This window comes from Octopus bimaculoides, chromosome 6 (genome assembly GCF_046866305.1).
Source record: "Octopus bimaculoides isolate indiv1 chromosome 6, ASM4686630v1, whole genome shotgun sequence".
NCBI classification, from domain to species: domain Eukaryota; kingdom Metazoa; phylum Mollusca; class Cephalopoda; order Octopoda; family Octopodidae; genus Octopus; species Octopus bimaculoides.
Window position 1 is genome coordinate 111,261,290 of NC_142933.1, and position 14,203 is coordinate 111,275,492.

Consider the following 14,203-nt stretch of genomic DNA (forward strand, 5'->3'; position numbering starts at 1 on the left):
TTACTGTAAGCCCAAAGGCCAAACTGGATTCATCAAGTTTTAACTTTAGATGCTGCATGTCACTGATTGAATGGCTTACCAAATCACAGTCACCTGCATGCAATAAATCTCTTATCAGAAAAGTATAAGCGTCTTTCCAAATTAAATAATTTACTGGTGCTTCTGTAATGAATTTATACGCCTTTCCTGCAATCTATATCAATGCATTTGCAAGCACAACCTAAAAGTATAGAGAAAATGAAGTCGATATATATATATATATATATATATATATATATATATATATATATATATATATATATATATATACTATTTTCTTGTTTCTAACTGCGGCCATGCTGGAGTACCGCCATTAGTCGAACAAATCGACCCCCCCACCCCACAGGATTTATTTTATTGGTCTCTTGCCGAACCGTTAATTTACTGGGACATAAACACAACATCGGTTGTCAAGCGATGGTGGGGCACAAACACAGACATACACACAAATATACAGACAGATAGATAGATAGATAGATAGATAGATAGATAGATAGATAGATAGATACGACGGGCTTCTTTCTGTTTCCGTCTACCAAATCCACTCAGAAGGCTTTGGTCGGTCCGAGGCTGTGTGTGTGTGTGTGTGTGTGTGTGTGTGTGTGTGTGCGTGCGTGCGTGCGTGCGTGTGTGTGTGTGTAAAAATAACGATATATATATATATTGTTATCATTTAATGTCCATTTTCCATGCTGGCAAGGGTTGGACGGTTTGAGAAGAGGTGATAAGCAGAAGAGCTGCACCAGGTTTCAGTTTGATTTGGGTTGGCTTCCACAACTGAATGCCCTTCCTAATGCCAACAACTTTATACAGTGTGTGCTGGGTGCTTTTAATGTAGCACTGGTACAAGCGTTTTTACATGATGACAGCAAGAGTGCTTTTTACATGGCACTAGCACTAGGTTCTGGTAGGTGAATCCTCTCCACCAGGGTGAGTGACCTTAACAAGTCTTCTGAAGTATAGCAAGGCACTAGATGTTTCAGTCCTTTGTTATCTCCTTTGTAAGGTTCAGTATCCAGAAGTTGTCCTTCAGTAATTTGTTCCATATCTTCCTGGGTCTCCCTCTTCATTTGATTGGCACTTCTTTATGGAGCTGCCAACACTGTCAGCAACATTCTTGTTTAAGAATCCTAGATTTTTACTCTACAAAATTATAGTTAGTCATTAGATTAATGTAAAATTGTTTTTATTAGAACTGAACATAAAAATAAACATTAATATAGCTTTATATATATATATATATATACATGTATGTATGTATATAATTATATTCTTTTATTCTTTTACTTGTTTCAAACATTTGACTGCGGCCATGCTGGAGCATCACCTTTAGTTGAACAAATCAACCCCAGGACTTATTCTTTGCAAGCCTAGTACTTATTCTATTGGTCTCTCTTGCCAAACCACTAAGTTATGGGGACATAAACACACCAACATCGGTTGTCAAGCAATAGTTGGGGGACAAACACACAATCACACACACACATATAACAAGCTTCTTTTAGTTTCCAATTACCAAATCCACTCACAAGGCTTTGGTCAGCCTGAGGCTATAAGACACTTGGCCAAGATGCCATACAGTGAGACTGAACCCGGAACCATGTGGTTGGGAAGCAAGCTTTTTACCTCACAACCACACACATATATATATTAATACTTATGTTTATCATCATCATCATCATCATCGTTTAACGTCCGCTTTCCATGCTAGCATGGGTTGGACGATTTGACTGAGGACTGGTGAAACCGGATGGCAACACCAGGCTCCAGTCTGATTTGGCAGAGTTTCTACAGCTGGATGCCCTTCCTAACGCCAACCACTCAGAGAGTGTAGTGGGTGCTTTTACGTGTCACCCGCACGAAAACGGCCACGCTCGAAATGGTGTCTTTTATGTGCCACCCGCACAAGCCAGTCCAGGGGCACTGGCAACGATCTCGCTCGAAAATCCTACAGGAGCCAGTCAGGCGGTACTGGCAACGGCCACGCTCAAAATGGTGCATCTCATGTGCCACCCGCACAAGAACCAGTCCAGGGGCACTGGCAACGATCTTACTTGGCTTGCCGGGTCTTCTCACGCACAGCCCATTTCCAAAGGTCTCGGTCCGTAGTCATTGCCTCGGTGAGGCCCAATGTACGAAGGTCTTGCCTCACCACCTCAGCCCAGGTCTTCCTGGGCCTACCTCTTCCACGGGTTCCCTCAACTGTTAGGGTGTGGCACTTTTTCACGCAGCTATCCTCCTCCATTCTCACCACATGTCCATACCAGCGCAATCGTCTCTCTTGCACGCCACAACTGATGCTTCTAATGTTCAGCTTTTCTCTCAAGATACTTACACTCTGACGGGTATTCACATTGACATTACACATCCAACGGAGCATACTGGCTTCATTCCTTGCGAGCTTACGTATGTCCTCAGCAGTTACAGCCCATGTTTCACTGCCATGTAGCATGGTTGTTCGTACGCATGCGTCATACAGTCTGCCTTTTACTCTGAGTGAGAGTCCCTTTGTCGCCAGCAGGGGTAAGAGCTCTCTAAACTTTGCCCAGGCTATTCTTATTCTAGCAGCTACACTTTCAGCGCACCCACCCCCACTACTAACTTGGTCGCCCAGATAGCGGAAGCTATCGACTACCTCTAGTTTTTCACCCTGGAATGAGATAGAAGTTGTTTCCTGTTTGTTTGCAGTCTTTATTGCACCTGAACATCTGCCACAAACAAAAACTAACTTGCTAGTTAACCTGCCTTTGATGTTGCTGCACCTCTTATGTGTCCATAGCTTGCACCGGGTACATCTTATAGAGTTACTACCTACTCCTTTTCTACATACTGAGCAGGGCCATCTACCTGAAGGGGTTTGTGTTTTATCTACCTTCCTACTTATTAGGATTTTGGTTTTAGCTAGGTTGACTCTAAGGCCCTTCAATTCTAGACCTTGCTTCCACACCTGAAACTTCTCCTCTAGTTCTGATAGTGACTCCGCAATTAGGGCAAGGTCATCAGCATAGAGGAGCTCCCAGGGGCAGCCTGTCTTGAACTCCTCTGTGATTGCCTGGAGGACTATGGTAAATAATAGGGGGCTGAGGACGGAACCTTGGTGGACCCCTACCTCTACCCGGAATTCATTGCTGTACTCATTTCCAACCCTCACCTTACTGGCAGCATCTCTGTACATGGCTCGCACAGCTCTCACTAACCATTCTTCTATCCCAAGTTTCCTCATTGACCACCAGATAAGGGATCGGGGGACCCTGTCAAAGGCTTTCTCCATGTCAACGAAAGCCAGGTACAGAGGTTTATCCTTAGCTAGGTATTTCTCCTGCAACTGTCTCACTAGAAATAAGGCATCAGTAGTGCTTTTACCTGGCACGAACCCAAACTGCATCTCATCTAAATTGATTCGCTCCCTAATTAGTTGGGCTATGACCCTCTCTGTAACTTTCATAACCTGATCTAACAGCTTGATGCCTCTGTAATTATTTGTATCTAAAGCGTCCCCTTTACCTTTGTAGCAGTTGACTATGATGCTGCTACACCAGTCATAGGGTATGACTCCTTCGTGTATCACCTGGTTCGTAATACGGGTGACTAGGCTATAGCCAACACTGCCAGATATTTTGAGTTTATGTTTTAATAAAAACAATTTTACATTAAATTCAAGGATAACTTAATACATTTGGCAGAATACAACTTTATTATTCTTTAACAAGAACAGCATTGACAATAACCAGCTAAGCTTTCATCAGGCTGTGGTGCACATGAGTCCATCTTGGCATTATATAGTTTTTATTAAGATAAAATTTTCTAGAGTATGCCATGGTCTGTTGAATGATAATTAACTTGTATGGTAGGTTGTGGTGACAAAATGTTATGGAGAATTTTTATTGATTAAACTTGGGGTTGTACTATTGTTGAGAATTTATTCATGTATGTAAACCTTTATAATCAGATGTGTATATTTATGTGCATCATCTTCAGGTCATGGGGATTCACACAAGAATGTAGTTAGGTTGAAGGTATATGTTAATCAGTCAATGTGTCACTAGGTTTAGTTGTTGGGTTTATTAGGATACTAATGGGATGTTTAACCTTTTGTTTTGAAAATGTGAAGGTTAAAGTTCAGTAGTTCAGTATTCAGTTCAGTAAAATCTTTGTAATTAGGTGTGTTCATTAGATGTGTCAACTTATGGGTAGGATTCATTGGTACAAAGTTGACAGGGTTTGTTGTTACCTTTGTATGGTTGTGCATGTGAAAATAATTTCTAATTAATGGTAAATGAAGTATTTCTTAATTTTAATGTCCACATATGTTTGGATAGTGAGATATCATTTTTCCTGTTTGGGTTGCAAGAAGTGTGGGTTGTATCGTGTTTTGAACTGGTTTGTTTCAGACTCTATATACGTAAATGTAGTAGTTGATGTAGTGTTTGTGGTTATGGTTACACTATAGATAATATTGCTTAGGAAACTGTTTCATTCCAGAGGGTTGAATAAAAGGTTCTACACTTTCAATTATTGTTATTATGTATGTAATTTTGGTTTTTGACAGTTTTTGGTGGTTGTAATTGGCTAGAGTTTTTTTTAAGCTGTTGGTTGTAGAATATGACAATTTTATAATGTGTTTCTTTATTAGTTTCTGAGACTTATTCTTGGGATGAAAGTGTTTATGAAGTATCTGAAAAATAATTTGGTTATTGATATGGAGATTTATGTGTTGAAGAGTGGGGGTTGAACCAGATAATTTTCCTTTTTCTATGCTTGCATTTTAAAAATTTATTGTGAGTATGGTGTTATTTATATATTTTACTGTTTCCTTGTAATCACTATTATTGAGAGGTTCATTATAAGGGATTGCTATTTTGTTGAACATTATTTCATTAGAGGATAAAAAAGAGAGTCATAGAAGTATGTTCCTTACTAGGTTTTTAATTATGCTTTTGGGATGGTTAAATTATTTGTAGATGTATTGGGTTTTTTTCAAATACTCATCGTCATATTTTAACATCCACACTCCATACTCAGTGTATATAAATATCATCATCATCATCATCGTTTAACGTCCGTTTTCCATGCTGGCATGGGTTGGATAGTTTTACTGGGGACTGGCAAACCAGGTGGCTTCACCAGGCTCCAATCTGATCTGGCAATGTTTCTACAGCTGGATGCCCTTCCTAATGCCAACCACTCCGAGAGTGTAGTGGGTGCTTTTTATGTGCCACCAGCATAGGAGCCAGTCAGGCGGCACTGGCATTGACCACGTTCGGATGGTGCTTTTTACATGCTACTGGCACAGGAGCCAGTCTGGGCGGGGCTGGCATTGACGGATGGTGCTTTTTACATGCCACCAGCGCGGGGAGCCAGTCAGATGGAACTGGCATCGGCTACGTTCAGATGGTGCTTTTATGTGCTACCGGCGCAGGAGCCAGTCAGGGCGGCACTAGTAATGACCCACACATGAATGGTGCTTATTGCATGCCACCAGCACAAGAGCCAGTCAAGTGGCACTGGTGTTGGCCATAACTACAATTTCCATTTTTGATTTTTGATTTTACTTGACTCAGTAAGTCTCCTCAAGCATGTGTGTCACCTGATTATTCAAAGATACATTTTAAAGGGGCTGGTTATGTGACACTGGTATAGGCTACGGCTGTGATCTCACTTTACTTGCCAGATCATCTCAATTGCAACATATCTCCAGAAGTCTCGGTCATTATATATGCCATGTGTTTTGGCTACGTTTGACAATTTTTTTGTCTCTTGTTTTTCAGGAACAGTTTCATGTATTGGTGAACAATCAATGGCATTGGAGAGCATAAAGATTAAAGGTGTAGTGTAGAAGCAGCTGACATGGAGGACTGGAAGCTATCTGAATATTGGGAAAGAGTTACCTGTATCATGATGATTTGCACCTGGTATCAAAATGCCAACATCACAACTGCTGCTCAGTGCTCTGTGAAGGCTGTAAGAAGCATCTTCTTCAGTATAGTGGACAAAAATTTTACACAATTCCATGGGTATAGATGATTATTTAATAGGCAACTTAAGGGTCTCATTCAGCTGTGCACCCGGTTTTGAAGGGAGCTGCACCAGACTTCAATTGTCTGTTTTGGCAAGGTTTCTATGGCTGGATGCCCTTCCTAACACCAACTACTTTACAGAGTGTGGACTATGTGCTTTTTATGTAGCACCAGCATAGCTGCTTTCTATGTGGAATCAAAATGGCTACTTGTTACATGGCATCAGAATGGGTGCTTGTTATGTTGCACCAGTTTAGGTGCTTTTTACGTGGCTCCAGCATGGGTGCTTTTTATGTGGCATCAGCACAGTAGTTTTTATGTGGCACATGTATGGGTTTTTTGCATGGCACCTAAAAAGCACCCTTCAAACTTTGGGCCTCATGGAGGCAGTGACTGAGACCTTTGGCAATATACTGTGCTTGAGAAAACCTATGAAGCTAAGTGAGACCATAGTCATGGCTGATGCCGGTGTTTCATAACTAGCAACTATGCTTGTGGCTCGTAAAAAGCATCCACTACACTCCTGTAGTGGATGGCATTAGGAAGGGCAGCCAGCTGTAGAAATCATGCCAAATCTGATTGGAACCTGGTGCAGCTCCCCAGCTTTCAGTTAAGCCGTCCAACCCATGCCAGCTTGGAAAACAGACGTTAAATGATGATGATGATGATGATGATGATAATGATATATGGTGGCTGTTGACTTGGTAATCAAGAATGACTGTTCCCAACATCACACCAACAGAGTATATATACATAGGAACTGAGCTAAACACAAAACCACACAAGTTATTCAGGGAAAGTTATCAATGCAGTAGAATTTAGTAACTCAATGACATTCAAAATTAAGTTGTTGTTAAATACAAAGAAAATAAAATGTTTGAATAACGATAAATAATTAAAATAAATAAATAAATAATTATTTACTCCTAGAAATTAATATATAAACAACAGTTATATACAAATTGAATTCAGAACCACTGATAAAAAACAAAAAATATTATAGAATAAAATATTTCCCACTTAGAAAATTACTACTAGACATTCATAGATGGTCTATGCGTTATATGATCAGAAATGACTCTTTTGTCCAGCAAGAGATTTACAAATTTTTTTATATAGACAACATGAAAATGCTTGACTTAGTTGTGAAAACTGCTGCAAATTGATATCACGACATTTCATGTGCCTAGCTCAGATTTCAGCTCAGATTTACTTCTGCGGATCTGATTACAAACAAATTGAAATAATTCAACAGGTTGCAATTGTGAATAGTCAGTAAGGGACCTAAATAAGTGCTTTCGTTCATGACTAAACAGACCTGCTTAGGAGAAGCAAATACAGTTGCAGGTATCATAAATAAAGAAAGAAGAATCATGGGCCACAAGCAAACCCCTTTATTGCCTCTCTTTTAATCACTGCTGGTTTCTTCTTGTTATCTTCAAACAAAACAGTACCTTCTTAGATTTTACTCCTTCATTTTGGCCAATCAATTGCATAAAAACTCTCCCAGTTTATATCCATCATTTCAAAGTTCTTATTGAATCTTTGAAATGCATTTTTGGTTTGAATTGAGGCTGCTGGGCCTCTTTTATCTGATAGATTCTATTATCAGATGGCCATTCCAGCAAAGGCTGCATTGATGAATTTCAGTTTCAATGCTATTCACAGCAGTACACTCAAGTACATCTGTATCCAGTACCTTCTACACCCATATGATTTTAATCTAGAGTATGAACTTCAATGATAAAATTACTCGAGTAATTTGAGATGCTTCCTTATATATCCTCCATGTCTCTTATGAATTGAAAAGGGATCAAAACACATGTGCCCTGTACACTGCTATTTTTAGTGCCAGTGGAATGTTAAAAGCACCATCCGAGCACGACCATTGCCAGGGCCGCTGGCTGGTTCCCGTGCCGGTGGCACGTAAAAAGCACCATCCGAGTGTGATTGTTTCACATGAAAAACATCATTTGAGCATGGTCGTTACCAGTGCCGCCGGACTGGCTCCCATGCTGGGGGCACATAAAAGCACCAACTACACTCTCGGAGTGGTTGGCATTAGGAAGGGCATCCAGCTGTAGAAACTTTGCCAAATCAGATTGGAGCCTGGTGCAGCTTTCTGGCTCGCCAGTCCTCAGTCAAACTGTCCAACCCATGCCAGCATGGAAAACGGATATTAAATGATGATGATGATGATGATCTCTATCAAATCAAATTTGCCTCCAAGATTTTTGAAAGACTGAGATGCTTTCATATTTTATAGAATGAATTACTGAGATATATTTATCAATAATTTCTGAGCTATATTTCATTGCATGAAAAACCATAGTCAAGTTAATGTTATGCTACCTAACATAGCGAGCTCTAAAATAATAACATTGCACATTTTTTCAATGATTCTCTCATTACTATTTTTCTCAAGACCTATGAAGTCTATGCTTCATTATTCTTGACACCATAGGAGGAGGACTAAATAAACTGAAATATGACCAAAGTTATTTCCCATATTTGCTGAAATAATTAAAATACTGATAGGCATTTACAAATATTGTCTTTTTCTTTGTGACAGAATTTTTTTCCCCAAGTCTTTTCTCAGAAAAATATATTTTCTTATAAAGCTAATATATTTCTTTACATTGAGCAATCGTTAATACTGGATGCTTTTAATTATTTCACTATCTCTGGCATGTCTAAAATTCTAATTGCTTATCCTTTCTCTGAGAATTACCAATATACATTTTTGTGCATTCATTGTTTGAACAAACAACACCATATGGAATTTCAATATATTGATTATCTGTTGAATATTACTGGACTTAGTATTAAATTAATTCTTTAGTCATTGTACATACTTATCTCCATTCTTTTCATCTCAAATCCACTCTTCCAGGTTAAAAAGTGTTTTTTTTTTTTTTTACTATTCTTCAACTGTTAGTATAAAGAAAATCCCACAAACAATCAATTCTGAAGATGTTTTGGTAGCTTCAATGACTAGAATGAAAGTAAGCAGAATGAGATTAGAACCTCAAGTGGCACCTGAAACTTGTAGATCTCTTGTACATGGCTTGACATAGCTTTCTCATTTAACTTTTTTGTAGTCCATGAGACCAGCCACCAAATACAAGGCAGACTACTTTAGTTTTCTCTTGTTATATGACCAGAGTTATAGACATCACTGTAACACAAAGATATACAACCTGACATCTTAAGCTTAACTCTATCATCATCACTTAGTGTCCATTATTCATGCTGGCATAGGTTAGACAGTTTAACTAGAACTGCTAAGCCAGAGAGCTGTACCAGGCTCCAGTCTGGTTTCTACAGCTGGATGCCCTTCCTAACATCAACCTCTTTACAGAATGTGTTGTGTGCCTTTTACATGTCACCAGCATGGGTGCCTTAATTTGCAGTGACCATTCTTTCCATTTCCCATCAAATTTAACCTACATAATTTCTCCTTTCTCATGTGCTTTATATATGGCTAGGTCCCCCTTTTTTATTATCATTAGTATTGTTGTTGTTGTTGTTGTTATTATTATTATTAAAGTGGCAAGCTAGCAGAATCAGTAGCGTGCTGCGCAAAATGCTGGTGTTGATGTAAAATTTCTGGCCTTGTGCCAAAATTTGAATCCATTATTATTATTATCATCAAGGAAGCAAGCTGGCGGAATCATTACTGTGCTGTTCAAAAATGCTCAACAACATTTCTTTCAGCTTTATGTTCTGAGTTCAAATGGTGTTGAGGTTAACTTTGCTTTTCATCCCTTTTGGGGTCAATAAAACAAGCACCATTTGAGCACCACAGCTGATGGAATCGACTTACCCCTCTCCCAAAATTTCAGTCTTTGTACCCATAGTAGAGAGGATTATTTCGTATTAAAGCCTCATGGAACCTTCAGAATCATCAAAGTTTTAAAAGGAGATGTCAAGCTGGCAGAAGAGCTAGCAGAGCAGACAAGATGCTTAGCAGAATACCATCCCTTAAGGCGGCGAGCTGGCAGAAACCTTAGCACACCGGGCGAAATGCTTAGTGGTATTTCGTCTGCCGCTACGTTCTAAGTTCAAATTCCGCCGAGGTCGACTTTGCCTTTCATCCTTTCGGGGTCGATTAAATAAGTACCAGTTGTGCACTGGCGTCGATGGAATCGACTTAATCCGTTTGTCCCCTCTATGTTTAGCCCTTTGTGGGCAATAAAGAAATAAGAATACTATCCCTCTTTCTATTCCGAGTTGAAATGCTGCTTAGGCCAACTTTACATTTTATACTTTTGGGGGTCAATGTAATCAACTGGGCTCTGCTGTTCAGAAACTTCAGACTTTGTGCCTAAAGTATAAAGAATTATTATTACAGAAATAAACGGATAGTGCGAGATGAGTTAAACTATTTTCCAAAAGGGAGAATATAAGACATAAAAAATAAAAAAATCATAAGAATGCCTCATGGAGAATAGTTGTTGAGAAATAAAATGAGTGAAATTTAATTGAGAGTAAATAATTTTTGAATGAACTTATTTAATTAAAATACTTTTTATTTGATTAAAGTATTTCTACACTCTCGGAGTGGTTGGCGTTAGGAAGGGCATCCAGTGGTAGACACTCTGCCAAATCAGATTGGAGCCTGGTGTAACCATCTGGTTTCACCAGTCCTCAGTCAAATCGTCCAACCCATGCTAGCATGGAAAGTGGACCAGGAGAAATTTAGAATGGACTATCAACTTTTGATAAACAGATTTATCCATTCTATTCAATGGATTGAGTTGTATATCTGATAACGTTTTTACTACATGAAATATATATTCCTTAATATATTTTATAACAGCTACATTAGGATATATATATATATATACATATATAATTATAGTTAAGGGCTACTGGAAATGACCAGCACCAACACTAGAAATAGGTGTCAAATACCTACAATTTGTTCTCAAATTGTAGAGTGGATCATAGGTATTTGACACCTATTTCTAGCACTGGTGCTGGTCATTTCCAGTAGCCCATAACTATATCTTTATAGATAAGATATGTAAAATAAAAATTAATGTTACCTATAGTCATTTTTAAGTGCTAAGTCATTCTATGATTATATCCTTATCTTATAAGTATATTTGTATATATACACACATATATAGTCTTTTTTATTGAAACTGAAATCGGGACTTTGTCTCACAACTCGAGTCTCATTCCATTGCATTCTTTATTTGAATCTGTTACAATTTTTGTTTCTTGGTTTGATGGGAGTGTTCTGCCTCATGGATGCCATTTATTCATATGTTGCTTAATGCTGAACAAATGAGAGGAGTGCCTGTTGTAGAGAATATCTTTTTTTTTATTGAAACTTGTGACTAAAGTTTCATGCAACTGCATGAATGCTGGAATGGAGTCTGAAACCACAAATTTATCCTAAGTAAACTATGACATGGGAGTCCTGTATTTCAGTTTTATGGTTACCTACATTTTGGTCAAGAGAATTGCTATACTAAATGTAATATTTATATATCTGGCTGTGATGTTTTGAGTGACTGCAATGAGCCATGTGTGTGGCATGATTCTATTATGGTTTTGTTGTCATCCACTTTCTGAAGTGAACTATTGCAGACATTTTTTCAGTCTGGTTACAGGAGGTGAAATGTGGGTGTATCTATATGATCCAGAAACAAATTCTGAGTCCCATAGAATGATGTTACACATCTTGTTCCCTTTCAAGAACCAATGATCATCAGAGAAAGTCATGATTACTGTTTTTTTTTTTTAGGATGATAATAATGTCATTTCTCTTGACTGTCTGAAATGTTGCTACACCTTGAACAGTGAGCAGTACATTGAGGCACTGAAAAAGTTGAGAGAAGCCATTAAGAGACCAAACAATCTAAATGTGATCCATATTCACCATGAAAATGTACAACCAACACGCATCTTTGGCAACAAGTCAGGGAAATGACAAAGAGGATTGGTCAGTGGTTCCCTGTGACGGATGCACACCCTCTCACTTTCATTTAGTCCAATGAAGGATGGTGTTTGTAAACAACAATTTATTGACACAGCTGAGGTCAATGTGGCTGAGAAGGAGTGGGTACAATAGTGCAGATGTGAATTTTTTCAAAGAGGATTCAGAAATTGTATAAATGTATCTGTTGCAATGGACACTACATTGAGTATTAGCTTTGCTGATCCAATGATCTGAGGAATTAGCTATATTTAGATAATTAAAAGAAAAAAGTTTCTTAAGGGGAACACAGTCATTAAATAAGACAAGACACATATCAGGTGTGGGTTATATATGCTGAGGAAGGAGATATAATGAGATGATGTGACCTCACATAAAATGAATGACGTACTATAAGCCATTTTTCATAAGTTTCTGTTAATAGACTAATATCTTGGCTTGTTTTCAATATTTTGTAATTGGGAATAATTATTGTGCCCAGTAATGTTAAGCTCATATGGGTCCCTAACCTATGGTCACTTGGTTTTCCATGCGTAACCATTTAGCTGCATTTGATGCAGGACAATTTTAAGTTCATTTGAAGATGTAAAAAAGCATAATGTATACCCTGGTAAATATGGTGAATGGAACAAAAGGATTAATGAAGGAAAAACACAAAATTGAAACAATTGTTTATTGAAATCGTGAGAAGAAAAATATGGTTACCATGTGTGTGGTTAAGAGATTTGTATCCCAACAACTTCTTGAATCCATGTCAACTGCCACTGTCTCTTGTTGTTGCTGTTGTGAGAAATTGAAGGTGTTCAATCTTTTACATAATGAGTGAAAGAATGACAGAAATGTCCTGATAAAACCAGAAAATACAACATTCAATAGTTTCTAGAACCTTTTTTGGTGCTCATTATGGAAGAATACATAAACGTGGAAGGAGGTAATGAAGACCAACCTGAAAATGTTGAGCCTTACAGAAGAGATGACAAAAATCTGAGCTGAATGGCAATATGCTGTGCTTAAGAAGACCCATTAATCTCAGAAAAACAAAACAAAATCCTGTCAAGCCTTCCCAATGATACTATTTACTATGTTCATTTCAATCTCCATCTCTAATATTTAGTCCCACCCCTTTCACACTCTACTGCACATATATATCCCCACCCACCTCTTATATTCTTGAGTTTGTGTGTGATAAGATCTGGCAAGCCAAGTGAGACCATAATCCAAGGCCTCTCTGCCAGGGGTGTAGCCAGCCCACTTATGCGTACCTTTCCTCCATTGGACACTAAACACTGCTTGCGAAGACCTGTTGAAGCAAGTGAAATCGAAATAAATTCGATGACTGGCACCCATGCCAAAGTCTCCTTCATTGGACACCAAACTCGGCTTAGGAAGACCTGTTGGAGCAAGTGAAAGCGAAATTGTGATGGCACCTGTGCCAGTGGAGCGCTAAGAGCACCGTCCGAGCATGATCGTTGCCAGAGCAGCTAACTGGCTTCCATGCCAGTGGCACATAAATAGCACAATTTGAGCGTAATCGTTACCAGCGTTGCCTTCCTGGCACTTGTGCCGGTGGCATGTGAAAAGACATTCGAGTGAGGTCGTTGCCAGTGCCGCCGGACTGGCTCCTATGCAGGTGGCACATAAAATACACCATTTTGAGCGTGGCCATTGCCAGTACCGCCTGACTGGCCTTCGAGCCGGTGGCATGTAAAAGCACCCACTACATTCCTGGAGTGGTTGGCGTTAGGAAAGGCATCCAGCTGTAGAAACTCTGCCAAATCAGATTGGAGCCAGGCGTAGCCATCTGGTTTGCCAGTCCTCAGTCAAATCATCCAACCCATGCTAGCATGGAAAGTGGACATTAAACAATAATGATGATGATGATGATGTAACAGTGTTACAACACTACAAAAACTAATTCAGTAACACGCAACAAACTTATATCTTACAGTTCTATATTTAAGAGACGAGTAATTATGTACATTATTTACATTTGACAGAGTTCGATTCCAGGCAGTGACCTGAATAATAATAATAATAACATTGAAAAATACCTTAGGAATGATAACCCAGGTTCGAAATTTCTCCAAGACACTACCTCATAGTAAATATACATGCATATTGGTGCACATCACAGGATGCCCAGAGTATCAATGTGCACGTACATGCATGTAAATCTCCATATGCAAAAAGGAAAATA